We start from the raw sequence: 15,116 nt of genomic DNA on the forward strand, positions 1-15,116 counted from the left end.
CTGGGTGCTCTCTGCCAGCTCGTCGTCCTCCTCCTCCTCCTCTTCCCCTTCCACGGAATCATCAGGTGTACCTGATGAGATTATCCCCATCTCGGAATCCACAGTCAGAGGTGGGGTAGTGGTGGCGGCCCCCCCTAGAAATGCATTTAGCTCGGCGTAGAAGCGGCATGTCCGCGGCTCTGACCCGGAGCGACCGTTTGCCTCCTTTGCTTTTTGATAGGCTTGTCTGAGCTCCTTGACTTTCACGCGGCACTGATCTGAGTCCCTATTGTGGCCTCTCTCCATCATGCCCTTGGAAATTTTTTCAAAAGTTTTGGCATTTCGTCTTTTCGAACGCAGTTCTGCTAGCACTGAATCCTCTCCCCATATAGCGATCAAATCCAGTACCTCCTGTACGGTCCATGCTGGTGCTCTTTTTCGATTATCAGCCTGCATGGTTACCTGTGCTGATGAGCTCTCTGTGGTCACCTGTGCTCTCCACGCTGTGCAAACAGGAAATGAAATTCAAATGTTCCCGGGGCTTTTCCTGTCCACCTGGCCAGTGCATGCGAGTTCAGATTGCTGTCCAGAGCGGTCACAATGGTGCACTGTGGGATAGCTCCTGGAGGCCAATAACATCGAATTGCGGCCACACTAACCTTAATTCGGATTAACAATACCGATTTTGACGCTACTCCTCTCGTCGAGGAGGAGTACAGAAATCGAATTAAAGGGCTCTTTAATTCAAATTAAATGGCTTCGTTGTGTGGACGGGTCAAGCGTTAATTCGAATTAAAGCAGCTAAATCCGAATTAAAGTCGTAGTGTAGACCAGGCCTCATATGCATCATTACTAAAATGCAGCCACCAATGGTATGAGAGGGCAGCAGCTATGTAGACAACTGACACAGCAAACTTTGCTATGGAGGGGAAAGTGAAACTTTGGCCAATATGCTGATACCAGGCCAAAAAAAAAGTACATTAGTGCTGTGTTCAGTTTTAGCCCATTATCTTAACTAAATCTCTTGTTACAGTTATACATCACCAAAGTGCTTTACTTTTAGGGTATATACTGCAATTATACTGTATGTCATCAGGGTGAACTAGTGTTCTCAGGACCTATTGCATTTATACATCAACAAGCTAGCTGTGACTCTAGTAATGTATTGGTGTAATATATCATCAGGGAGAGGAGTTTATGGTCAATCTATGGATGTTGAGGAGTTTGGATCCTGGCAGGCAGATTATGGGATGTACTGATATAGCTATCAATGGTGTCTTATTAAACGGCAGTAAACCTGGGGGTGGGTAAGGTTCAGGTCAAGAGAGATGTCGACATGGTGGATATGGGTATAGCCTGCCTGATATATCGCAGGAATGAAGTAGAGACTGATATTTTCTCCTGGGTTTCTGTGGTGCAGAAGGTAACGTAATGCACCAGGCCTTTGTAAGATCAGCTACATGTAAAGCAAAATAGGCATAGTTAGTCTTGTTTTTGTGATGTGCTGTACTGTGAGATCCCTGGCTGGGTTGGGCCTTGAATCTACCTGGCTAATCTTCTGTTTTTCTCTCAGCTCTGGGGGAGAGGGCAGAGGGACAGGGTAGTATATGAGAGAGAGTAAAATGAACAACTGTATCATCAGCTGGGAATATTGTTTGCAGTCTAGTGATACGGCTGCTTACATCTGCATCCTTATTGTCTTAACGTTCCCTGCTGGATGCATGTAGATCACAAAACCACCATACAGTTTAATGGAGTTGCTTTTCTCTAGGTAGGCTCAATACTATGGGTGATGCAGATGAAGACAAAGAGGCACTATCAGAGCTGTGTGAGCAATCCTGCACCATGCTAATAGCCTGGTTCTAATGTGTACTGGTAGGTTCTCATTTTAAATATCACCAAATCCACATAGGCATGGGGTGAGGTTGACCACTCTGCAGTAGGCCCCTACAAGGCCCTGTGCATCACTTTTAAGGGTGTGTGGCATAAGTGGTGTAATAAGGTCTTGTGTAGGCTGTTTGCTCAAGGGTGAATTTCACCCTTAATTTTTTTTTTTAAATTATACATGTCTATAGTACCCGGCCTAGCTGCAGATTATAAGACCATTGTTAATCAAGACTCACTCCTCCTCTTCCACCAAACACTATACGACTACGAAGGGCTTACTAGACTCACCCACGTGACACTGCACAGGGTATAATCGGGGAACTTAGTATCTCATATGTCCATGCATTAATAGTTTGAGTCCATTGTGGCAGAAAAAGGACAGGATGTGGCTGTAATGAATACGAAGATTATTTATTCCTGGTCCTATAGTTCTCCTTTAGGTTTGGAAATACAAAAGCAAAGTCTGTGCTGCCACATATTGGCACATACAGTGCCTTCCTAAATCATGGCCCGCACTCCACAGTCAGGGAAGACACTGCTATGTTCCTTGGATGCTAGCTAAAGAACCGCTAATATAAACAAAGGGGAGTTTTGTTTGTTTTTTGAATTTTGCACAGAAATGAGAAGCGGAGTATTATTTTTGCAGGATTGTTTAGATTGCAATTTCTCTCAGCTTGAGACTGTAACTTTGCTCTTTTTATAATTCCGCTAGTGGTAGTACTAGTACTTTCCCTTTAACTGCAAGAAAACCTTATTAAAATTACAGACCCTGACATCTTAGCTGGCAATAACATGACCCGAGCTGAGCTACAGCAAAAAGACATCAAGGGACAAGTTCATCTCTGGTGTAACTTCAAAGAAATCAGGGGAGTTAAACCAATCATGATTATGGCCTACTGTACCTGAAAAGTCCACTTAAAATTTTTTGACATGTGGACTGTATTTCTGATGTAGAGTGTTGTGATCTCTCAGATGATTCATTTTAGCTGGAAGAGAAATCAGAGCATGAACATCAGATTGGTTTCAAGTGCCTCAGTATTGTAAAATATTTTGCCTTTTCTCTGTAAAAGTACAACACGCAAACACATTTATAAAAAGACAGGTTATAATCACACCTTTTATAGGACACTCAGCAAAGTTTTCAAATTAGGGCAAACTATTAATGCACTCAGAATATTGAAGATGAGGTGAATCAGCAAGTTGCAGCTTTCCTTTCCTTTGGTTCAGTAATGGCACCCACAGGTAACAGAGGAGATTACAGCTACTTCATCTCACCAAATACAACAGTAAGCTTTTGTGGACTGGGCTCTGCCTCTTTTTCACTTCATAATATACTGTAAATAGAAATGGTCTATTACTTTTAAAGGCTCTTTCTGTCTTTCTTTCTTTCTCAGCAATTCATTGTACCAGCAGCTTCCAGTAAGGGCTGTAAGATTATGATGCTAGGAGTGGTTGTGTGTGGGTTTTTTAAACAATAGATTGTTCTTGTCACAATGTGTTTGGCACAAAAGGTACATATTGTGTGCAGTCTCTCTTGTTTCTGTTATTTTTAGCCTTGTCCTCAGAATCAATTCAGTTTTGTTGTTGTTACTGTCAGCCATTTTTAGAAAATGTTATTCTGCGCTGTGTTATACATATTCTCATGAGAGTATTGGAAGCTAGAATGGGAAATGGCATAAAATCCAGTCCACGTTCACGTCAATTTGACTGTTGCAATGAAAAGAGAAGAGAGCCGAAAAGGTGTCCATTCTCCTGAGAGGCTGGCATTTAATGAGCAGAGAGTACCATAGAAAGTGAATCCATTCCTGTGACAAGATAAAGATTGAAATATCACAAATATCTTTGAATGTGATGCATTAATTCTGAATTACCTGTAATGATTAGATAAGCCCAGGTAAATCCCAATCAGACTGATGTGCAGGTAGAGGGGAAGAGATGAAATGGGGAACATCTGAAAAAAGAAATATTGCTTTTAGAGGGCAGCATGAATTTTGTGGCATTTACCTGTAATAAGAAAAGTATTTTATATTGCAGTATAGTGTGTCCCTTCCAAATATCTCAAGCATGTAAAAAATATTACCTATGAATCTTTATATGGCTTCTGTGAGGTATCTATGGTAAATGATAGGCAACCACCGTGAGTAAATTGAGTTTAATTCTAATATATCGGGGTGGCCAAACTTACTGACCCTCTGAACTGCACACAACAATTTTCAGAAGTTTGAGAGCTGGGGCACACCTGCCAGGGCTCGGGGCTTCAGCCCCACTCCTCCTGAAGCCCCAAGCCCCGGCAGGTGCACCCCACAGAAGCCCCGGGACCTTCCTCCCCGCTGGGCAGAATCCCCTACCCCACCACCTTGCTGCAAGGCAGAGGTCCTGAGCTCCCCCCACCCAGTCTGGTAGGTGGACAATGAGGTGGGTTGTGGGGGGGCTCCATGAGCTGTACTTTAATGGTAAGAGCCCCATGTGGCTCGGGAGTCAGTTTGGCCACCCCTGTAATGTATAATGTATGGATACCATTTTAAGAAGAACCTAAGTGAATTGGACTTGTGAGACCCATTTTAAAAATGACAGGTATTTAGGATCCTAAGGGCTTGTCTACACAAGAAAATTGTGAAATTGTGCTGCTTCCAACTATACCGGTACTGTTAAAGTGGTACAATTCACCCCCCCCCCCCCCGTGTTGACATTGTTATAGTAGTATAAAGCTGCTTTATATTGATATGATTATCCCTGTAGGAGAAGGGGAGTAAGTTATATCAGTGTAAAGCACCCTTATACCATTATTATTGTGTCCACAATAGGGGTTAGAGTGAAATATCTATTTTGTTAAATAAATCACTCCTATCAGACCCAGTTATACCAGTATTAAATCTGTGTAGACCAGGCCTAAATTTGACAAACTAAACAATTTAAGCCAAGTTTAAACTGAATTGGAGTGTTCACACACAAAGTTGCCGGAGTTCCATGAATTTAGTTTAACATCACACCTTTAGTTAAATTGGTGCAACTTTGTGTGTAGACCAGGCCATAGTTATAAAGTAGAATTTCTTTTGCTTCCTTAAAGCTCAAGAAATATTCTTCTGCCTCGTCCTTTGGACCTCCTAAAAAGAAATGCAGTAACAACAAATGTATCAAACATCTCTGACATTCATGTTCTTGTATCTTCAAATCAGCTAGTCCATTACTGTTACGTACCAGGCCTATGGGACAGATTTGGCTTGCTGTAAGGTATTTACCCACTATCTGGGATGGGTTCTACAGATTGAAGCTTCCCTTAAAAAAATACATTTTCCCCACTAAGCTCTGTTCAGTTTTTAGCCTCATCTCCCCCCCCCCCCCTTCTACCTTCTTATCTACCTGTCATGTCCTAAGACCTAGGCTGTAAAACTCCCTGGACAGGAACAGTTTCTTTTATTTGTCTGTATGCTGCCTAGCACAATGGGAGTTTGATCCTTGTTTAGGGATCCTAACTGCTACAATAACAGCCCTGAAGTCAGTAAAGAAGTGAGAGTAGCAATCCTGCCACCCCCCTAAACAGCTTTACGACACCCTTTTGGTTTGGGACCACCACAGTTACAACACTGTGAACTTTCAGATCTAAACATCTGAAAAGGTTAAATTGACCAATTTTAAAAACCCCTGGCTGTGAAATTGATAAAAATGGACCGTGAATTTGGTAGGGCCCCATATATACAATAAATGATGCGAAGATGAAATGTGAGGCTGTGAGACTACAACCACATAGAGGCTTTGACTCCAACCACAGGTGGTGAGAACAGAGGGGGTTGGGGTAGTGCTGCCTCATATAGCCAAGGAAGGGGCCACAGCCACAAGGCGCAAGCACTGCCCCTCTACAGATACTGCTAGGCAAAAGTGTCTGGCTCCAGTGCTCTGGGTGTGCACACACCCAAGTGGAATACACCTGTGCATCACTTCTCAAAGAACCACAGTTAGAGTAAGTAACCTTTTCTTCATAGTGCTTAAGACCCTGTACTGTAATGAGATTGGCCAGAGTGAAATCCAGAATGGACTTTAGGGAGCCTCTGGCTCTTTTCCCATACGAGGTTAAAGAAAGCTCTGCTGGGTAGGCTGGGGTTTTTTGGGAGGGCAGAGAAAGTGTGGCTGCTGATGTGGCTATTCATGTTATGGTTGTGGTGGTGGAAAAGCTTGATCAAATAGCAAACACTCTAGTAAGTCAATATGATGGACTGAAATCTTGGCCATCTGTACCCTCTCAATTTCAATAGTGTGTAGTTTTCATATTAGCCACTAGATGGAAGTGTTTCACAATTCTATGCTAATTACAAGGCCTTTAAGAAGTGTCTGTATTAACCTCACTCATGGAAGGGAATCTAACCACAACTAAAACTTAACATTTGTAACATATCTGAAAGCAGCTTCTGTAAAATCCTGTATTTTTATATTTTATTAGGACGGGTCCTATTCTGTATATAGTTTTCCAAGCAATTACATGTAACACATAATAGTAATTACATGGAATAGCAAGATATACATGCAACAGTCATAACTATTAGATGGAAAAATATACTGTATAGAATTTAGAAACTCTGACTGCAACAATATGAAAAAAATCCTAGTGCTCTTGTTTTCTATTTTGTTTGTGATCTAACATAATTGACTGTGTATGTCTAATAATTATAAGAAAAGACTGTTCACCAATATCACATCTTTTATCAGATTTCAAAATATTAAGCCTCACTAAACATACAGCCTTAAGTAATGACTTTCCTTGTGATACTTACATAGTCAGTGTGGTAGGAAAATATTATTACTAGTTCTGTTTTACAGTTGGGGAAAGTGAACCATGGAGAGATGAAGTACTCAATTTAGTAAATTATTTAAGCACATGCTTAGCTTTAAGCTCTTGCTTAAGTCATCCCTATTCAATAAAGTGCTTAAATATGTCCTTCAGTAGTTTGCTGTACTGGGGATCTAGATTTTACCCGCTCACACAGTAAATCAGTGACAGCTGGGAATAGAACCCATGAATTCTGGTGACAAATCCCTGTTCTAACCATTAGATAACATCCCCCCTGTTAAGAAATAATGTAGAGGAGTTTGTGTACTGTCTTGAACACTATTGTAAACAAAGAACTTGTTCTAAATGTGTTTTTCCTGGTGAAATAAACATTTATAAATGATTGAGTAACACAAGAATATTATGAGCAGAGACAACTGTGTATACGTCTCACAAGGAAGATTATTACATAGATCTGTATCTTTAGTAACCTTTCCTTTATTCTCTACTTAAACATAAATTAAGACATCGGTTAATTTAACTTTGCATCATAATTAAATAGTGTATCCTTTGGAGCTACAAAGGTTTGAAATAAGCTGTATAGATCTCTTCCCAGCCTCAGCTATTCTCCTCAGGAGATTGAGACTATAAACCAGAGGCAGTCTGCGTAGTTGAAGAGAGCGAGATTCCTCGATTAGTGAGCAATCTGCATTTATCCACATCCTGCCCCTTGAATAAAAGTGGGCCAGAAGTAATCCAACCTGTCAATTACTATGCTTGCAAAAATTTAGACCAGAGGTTCAGAACCTGATTTGTTAATTGTATTGTGGTGGTATGGGATTGTTCAAGTATTGTTTTGTCTGCATTTAACATCAGTCCTATGAGATGAAAAGGTTAACCAAAGACACAGAAATGAAATGAGATGGACATTAGAAGGTGAACGGTGGTGTGGAATTTTTCTTCTTGAAGGGTCCATTTGCCACTTAATTTGCAGAGTATGTTTTGCAGACAGATCAGTAACCATGCACAAGTAGATACATGTGTGCACATCTGGCCCACAAGAACTTTGTCCTGTATTTGTCAGCAAATCAAGAGCAGGCACGCTTTTTGGTGCTGATGGTGTAGGGAGAGAATTTCCCACAATTTTTACAGATTATCAATATACTCTGGTCATTCTTCTCAACAGACAGAATGACCTAACCATACTTTAAGTGGTGAGGGCAGTTGTCTGGCTTGTAGGAAAAGAACCCCCCCCTAAAGAGCTAGATGGCCAGAGAGTGCCTTGCTGAAGTGACTTCAGACCAGGTGAGCGTGGGGATGCTGACCCATCTTCCTCCTGGAAGAAAGCGGAGACTATTTAGGTCCACGCTGGCCCTGGAAAAGCCCTCTTTTACCTGGACCAGGCAGAGCAGCACCCACCTCCTGCTCATGGGTGTAGTTAAATACTGTACCAGGTTTTGTCATGATCTGCTGGTCGTTACCCTAGTTTCTCCTTAGGGGGCTGGGAAGGACTTTTCCCATTACTGACAGACTGGCCAAGGTGAAATTTTCTGCCTTCCCTGCAAAGAGTTAGAGGCTTAGTCGTGGCAGACGTGAAACAGGGTTTAGGCTATGATTGTCACAACTCTGTGTAAATGTGGGGCAGATGTCCAGTGCAGGTACACTGTAGGGAAGGAATATGTGATCAGATAAAATGGATTGGCAAAGGATTTAAAGAAGGTATTCTTTAAAGTAGTGGAAATGGGGTTGGGGGAGGGCTTGGGGCTACTATAACTGGTTTGGCAGTATAAAGCCCCCTTAACCTTCATTTAAGGGGGGGTGAGGTCCCAGCAGTTGGTTGGCTGGGGATGAGGATGGGTGAAGGGCAGCAGCCTCCCCATTCTTGCTGTATGTACATGATTATGAAATTACCTAGGCTGTATGCTTTTTTCTGCTGGGTACTCCTAGACATTTAGGAATAAGGTTGCGGCCTAATTAAACCACATCTAGTGTCTCTGGTCCTCCTTCCAGCATAGCCAGACAACGCTCCAACTTCGTGTCCCTGAGTCAGCATCAGGCAGTCTCCCTTTCTCCACAACAGGGTGGGAAGTTGCTACGGTGGGAATCAGACCAAAAAAAAAAGTGTGTAGCATTTTTCATCTGTAGATCTCAAAGTGCTATACAAAGGTGTGTAAATATCATTATCTCCATTTTATAGATGGAGACACTGAGACAGAGAAGTTAACTGACTTGTGCACAGTTACACAGTGAATCAGTGGAAGAACTGGGAATAGAATCCAGGTCTAATGACATCTTTATGAACAGCCCCTGCTACAGGCACAGGTTCTTTAGTTCACTTTAACTCTACAATGTGTTCTGATCTTCACTAGGACAATTACCTTATGTTGTATTTAGTCATCAGGCTGGTCTACATGTGGTTTTTGTACCAATTTAACAACATCCATTAAGAAACTGATATAAGTTAAACTATTGCAATCTCCCTTGTTTAGACACGATTATATTGGTACAAAGGTACTTAAATCAGTATAGCTTATTTCCAGAAACTGTGTATAGAACAGCCCTTAGATACTATGGTGATGGGTGAAGTAGAAATTATTATTGTATATTACTATACTGCCTATGAATCCTGCACATAGATTAGCCCTGCAGTTTAGTTGGAGAGCAGTCTAGTAGCAAGAACAGCACTGTTCCTGGAATTCTGCTATTACAGTACCAGGAACCCCAACAGACACTATTGTCAACTTTTTCTTTTTGATGGCCCTTTTTTCACTGTATCTGAGACTAGACTTTATTCCATACTATTAGCTTACGGCAATGGTCCAGGAAAGATGAGACTTCAGTGAGATATACAATACATAAAACACATTTATGACACATTGCAGTGGCAATACTGTGTTGGTAGGTTATGATGTCCAGAGAATAAAGATAGTTCTGTGCTACGTGCTATAGGCAACCAATGCTGTATCCTCAAGGAGCATCTACGTCCACAGGAGCCATCCACATCCAGAAGTCTAGACATCAATGATCCACTTTTCTCAAATGCGCACAAACGTATGCAAAACAGAGCTCTTTAGAATGCTTTTCTTCTTCCTTCTAATTTCTTTTCAGTCAGATAACTGAGGCTTTCAGAGGGAAAAATCCTCTGGCCTTTTAATATTCATAAAGAAATCCTTAAACATTTTATATTGTTCTCATTAAGGTAAAATGTATTAGCAGACAATAATGAAAGTTCACAGCATTAGATAAGTATTAAATAATATTAAAATAGTTGCTTGGGGGACAGGATCTTGTAGATACACTAAATAACAAAGGAAGTTGGTTAGGACATCAGGGAATAATGTGATTTTTTTTTTCCTTTTCTTTTGAAAGGCTTCTCTTGTGTCTAGGCTACTGGATATGAAACCTATGTAATACCAGTATTCTGGTAGTTGGTACTGTAACACAATAATGACCCTAAATATGGATAACAGAAATTCCCGTTGTGGAAGGTCTGCATTTTCTTTTATCTGCTGGGGGAAGGACTCAGTTGCAAGGAATATTCAATGGGAACTTAACAATTTTGTTGATGACGCGTGAGTCAGATAAGAATCCATTGCTTTCCCACAGCTGCATTGGCTCTGCAGTCACAGCAGGAGTAAGAAGTAGTAAAACTTATTTTTGCCACTAAAAATGCAAGATAGACTGAATACGAACAGGGAGCTGACGTGTTGAGTAAAAGTGCCATTTTTACAGTCACTTTTCTGTTCATAACAGCACTTGAACAGGTCTGCGTTTCTGTAAATCAAAATGTATCAATGTTTCCCTTGGGAGCATAGTGCTGTTCTTTTTATAGCCAAAAATGAGGTCAATAAAAGCCATATTCATACTGCATAGTAGTTTATGACTGAGTTATTAGACTCTTGTTAGATTCATCCAATCCTGGAATGCAATGGATCCCCAGTGGCATTATGTTTCTTTGTAAATAAAAAGTAAAAAGCATATATTATTTTGTGTTTGTGTGTGCGCGCACATTTGTACATCTGATCTCCTTTCTATGACTTCTATATTTCCAAATGTCGCAATGTTCAGAGCATATTGTTGTACACTATATTCCCAAGAAGCAAATATCTAGATTCACGTTATCTCTTGTTTTTAGTCTGTGGTTCATCTGCTGGAAGCAATATTCTTTGAGTTTTTTTCATTTTTTTTAATATCATAAATGTATAACAATTCCTATTTTAGCCAAAAAGCAAGATCAGCTCTTATATTTGGGTCGGGAGGAGGTGTCCTTTAGTGTGCTAAGGAATGTCACATGCCACTGCGACAGCTGTGTTAACACAATTCCTTCAGTCTAAGGATATTTTTATTTATTATTTAAATTGCATTAGTGCCCACCGTGTGCTATGTATTTTCCAAATACAGAGGAAGACATCATCTCTGCCTTAGAGTGCACAAATTTAAAAAAATGGGGAAGTGGTGTTAGAGCAGAGTTGAAACTCCTTGGCTTTTCTTCCCGATCTGCTTCTGATATTTCATTCCTAGAAATACCAGCCTCAGGAATGATGATAACCTGAATCGCACCAGCTACCAGTTTGGAGGTGGGTCAAGGAGGCAAAACCTCCCAAATAGTTTGCAGTTTGCTTCTGGAATGTTACTTGCCTATCTGCTCACCACAGCTGTTCATTTCATTTTTAACTTCTTTTTCAGAATCTTCAGACACCATATTATCATCATTTGTTGTTTTTATTATGGTAGCACCCAGAGGCCTCAACTGAGATCAGGGCCCTATTGTACTAGTTGGTGTGTGCCCATAGTAAAAGACAGTCCCTGGTCCAAAGAATTTATAATCTAAGTAGACTAAGGAGGAGGAAATGGAAGTATTATTATCCCCATTTTACAGAGCGGGAACTGAGGCACAGATTAATTCAGAATTGATTTCAGGTTTCCTGATCCAAGTGCAGTGCCTTAATTTCAAGATCATCTTTCCTCTTCGTATTGCTATGACAATGTTTCCTAGGTAGTCAGATGGAGATGCAGAAATTACTTCTCATTCAAAATTTATAGCTAAAGAGGTTGCCTAAAATTTATTGTACTCATAGTTAGCCCAACTCTTAACCTCCCCTCTGTAACACGTACTTTCTAGACCCTTGTCAGCAATTACTCTGAGATATTCACAAGCGTAATTCTCTTCAAAGATATTGGTTAAATGCCAAAATTGAGATCAGATACTTGAGTGCATCTTGAGAGCAGTAATACTATTTAAAGAGTGCCAGAAGCGTGCTGTACATGACATGGAAGAAGACACAAAGGGATAAATGCATTAGAACGATACTTAAAGTTGCACCTATGGCTTATTACAACACATACCCAATTCTATTTTTAGTTTGAATATGGGTGCAACTCCGATTCTGGGCTCTGTCTTGAGCAACTGGGTCTGAATAGATGGCTGCAGCTCTCACCTTGGCTAGGAGAGGAAACTAGTGAGTTAGAGGTGATTAGGGTGACCAGATGTCCCGATTTTATAGGGACAGTCCCGATTTTTGGGTCTTTTTCTTATATAGGCTCCTATTACCCCCCACCCCCGTCCTGATTTTTCACATTTGCTGTCTGGTCACCCTAGAGGTGATCACTGGTTGTTCCTGGTCACCCTTGCCATCATACATATGCTCTCTAATGGTTCCTCTCTCTGTGCTTTAAGTGCTTCACAGCAGGGAGAGGAAGATGCAACCTCAGTTCCTGTCCCAAAAACTGGCATTCTAACCAGAGCACAGAGGTAAAGCAAGTCATGACAGAGGTGGCTTTTAACAGGATAAACTTGAAACGGAGATGGCCTGCAAAGATGCCAGATGGGAGGAGCAGAGCCACCATCCATACCCTGGAGACAGACACTAAAGGGAGGAAGAAAGTGTATTGTCTAGTTCCTGCCCCACGTGGATGAGCAGAACAGGCCATAGAGCTGAGAGCATGACAAAAGGTAAGTCAGTGCCAATGCTTTTTGTGGTGATGGTTGTGCTACCTGATGAGTCTTCAACAGGACCCATAGAAGTGCCTGCAAATATTATACTGTGTATTTGAGTAGATCCCAAACTCTGAAATTTGGGGGTTCTCCTTGTAATGTGTACCATGTAATGTGTATCTTCACAATGCAGAAGCACAAACTGTGTGTGCCTCTGATATATTTTTTGCCACTATTATTGTTGTGATAAATCAACATTGCATATTGAGATGACCTCACATATTGCATGTTGGATCTTGTGGAGTTTTGCCTGGTCGGAGAGATAATTTAAGATTAGCCTGAAAATTGGATCTGTTCTGAGGTCCCGATAATTTGAGACATTCGTATTAATAAAAACAAAAAACAACCTAAAATTCACCAGGATGCATACACAACTCCCCAGTGCCTAGCTCTTATATGGAGTATTGATCCTGTGTAAATGGTACAAATGTTGCTGACCCTGATCTGTGCTATTTTACAGTAATTATTTCACCATCTTCAATTTGCTGGTGTATCAGTACACGCTGTATATAGTGCTAGTGTTGATGCTATGAATAATAGGAATTATCAGCTAAAGCATGTGTTGAAGTCCTATAAATTGCAGGAATATTGGAAAGTACCCATGCAATTCTGTGGAAACCAGAGCAATCCTCCAAATACTGCCACAGGACTCTAGCACCATTATAACATATGTACTCGTTTACTCAAATAAGGAATGATAGCTGAATAAAGGAGGACATGGTAAGTTACAGACTTACTATAGATGGGGGAGATTTTTAAAAGTAGCAAAGGTATTTAGGACCACAAGTCGCATCAAAAGTTAACGGGACATGTGCTTCAAAATCCCTTTAGCGCTTTTGGAAAATCTCCCTCTGTGTTATAAACATAACACTTCAGAGATATTCATAAAGGGCATTTAATCCTTCCACGTGTGGTCTCAAGCATCTAGGCTTCTGCCTAAGCACTTTCCTTGATACTTGGCATCAAGCTTGTCAACACAGGGCTGAAATCTGCTCCATGCAGCACAGCAGCAGAGGGCACGGGGGCCCAGAGTTTATAACAGTCTCTATTCCTTACTCTGAGTTCTGAGCCCATTCTGACTCTTATTAAAGTTCATGGAAGTCTTTACTTTATTGTCCTTGAACTATGTGTAGAACTTACGTGCTCATTGCATCAGTGTATGGCCCAATGGTTGCAAGAGAGAAATACGTATACAATTATTTTCTTTTGGGTCTCTGATTTATAACATTAGAACCTCATTAAGGTCCTGATCCTGCAATTGGCCTGGTGTGGGCGGACCCAGGTTCAGCACAGGAAGGGCCTAAATCACATTAATGATGGGGAAATTAGGGAGCAAGCAAACAAAAGATGGGGCTGCTTGCATGAGTGGTACTTAAAGTGAACAAGTGTGACATAATTGGGTACTGAGTAAACATCAGGAGGTCAGTTCAAAACCTGTTTATGAATCAGTGTTGAGCCTAGTATGTGTATGGTCACTGGGGACGGGTGTCCTTTTAAATCCTTGGTGCAGAATGTAACTCCCGTTCATATCAGCATTAACATTAATGGGATGTGTACACACATGTTAAGGAGTAAACAGAGCCACCATTATCTAACACATTCAGTTATGATTTGGTTGATATTGTTTGGTTGATATTGTTTGGTAGGTAATTCTGTATATTTTGTGGCATAATTTTCATAGCAAAATTCTAGTGTGCTAATGTTTTACGTAGTTCTAGGACGATGGATTTTTTTCAATGACACTGTCAGACCTTAACCATTGCATTGGCTACACTAAAGGTTAGCTTGCATTTCAATAGCAATAAACAGATGGGAATTTTGGTTGTCTAAAATGAGTATCTGTAGCATGGCCTACAACAGAAGGCAGAGGTAGAATGTGATCCTTTCATTTAGAATGATACAACATATTTTAGTAAGTGAAATTTTGACGGAAAATAAGATATCCAAGAAGCAAAGCCTGTGCCTGTTTTAACTGTTGCTTCTGTTATTTTTACATTCCCAAACTAATTTTAATTTTAATAAAGTAAACAACACACTGTCCCTCTGCCATTTTCCTCAGATGAACAATTTTTCAAGAGGATTACAAGGCTGAGTAGTCAGTTTTTGAGAGGTGGAGTGTGGTTTAGTTGGTGGGCCTGCTGTGATTGGAATTGATTAATGGGTGTTGTGATAAGCATGGAAACAGATCAGTGGCAGCTTATCCTGCTTTCAGCTGTCACAGCTGTGCCTCTTCACTCTTCTTCTAGCCCTATAACACTGCCTGGCAGCCTTTAAAGTACCTCCTTCCCTGTGGAATTTCTGCAAATCATTTACTCAGATGCCAAGATACCACAGAAGCAGCTGGTTCTGAGAAAAATGTGTTCAGGCTTACATATTTGTTGTGGATAAGAATATTACTTAGGAGAATCTCTTCCAATGGAAATAGAAAACATGAAGTGTTATACCCTTCAGAGCAGGTCAAACTATATTTCTAGCGGGCTGATGCACTCCTAG

This window comes from Emys orbicularis, chromosome 8 (assembly GCF_028017835.1).
Source record: "Emys orbicularis isolate rEmyOrb1 chromosome 8, rEmyOrb1.hap1, whole genome shotgun sequence".
In the NCBI taxonomy this organism is placed as follows: Eukaryota; Metazoa; Chordata; order Testudines; family Emydidae; genus Emys; species Emys orbicularis.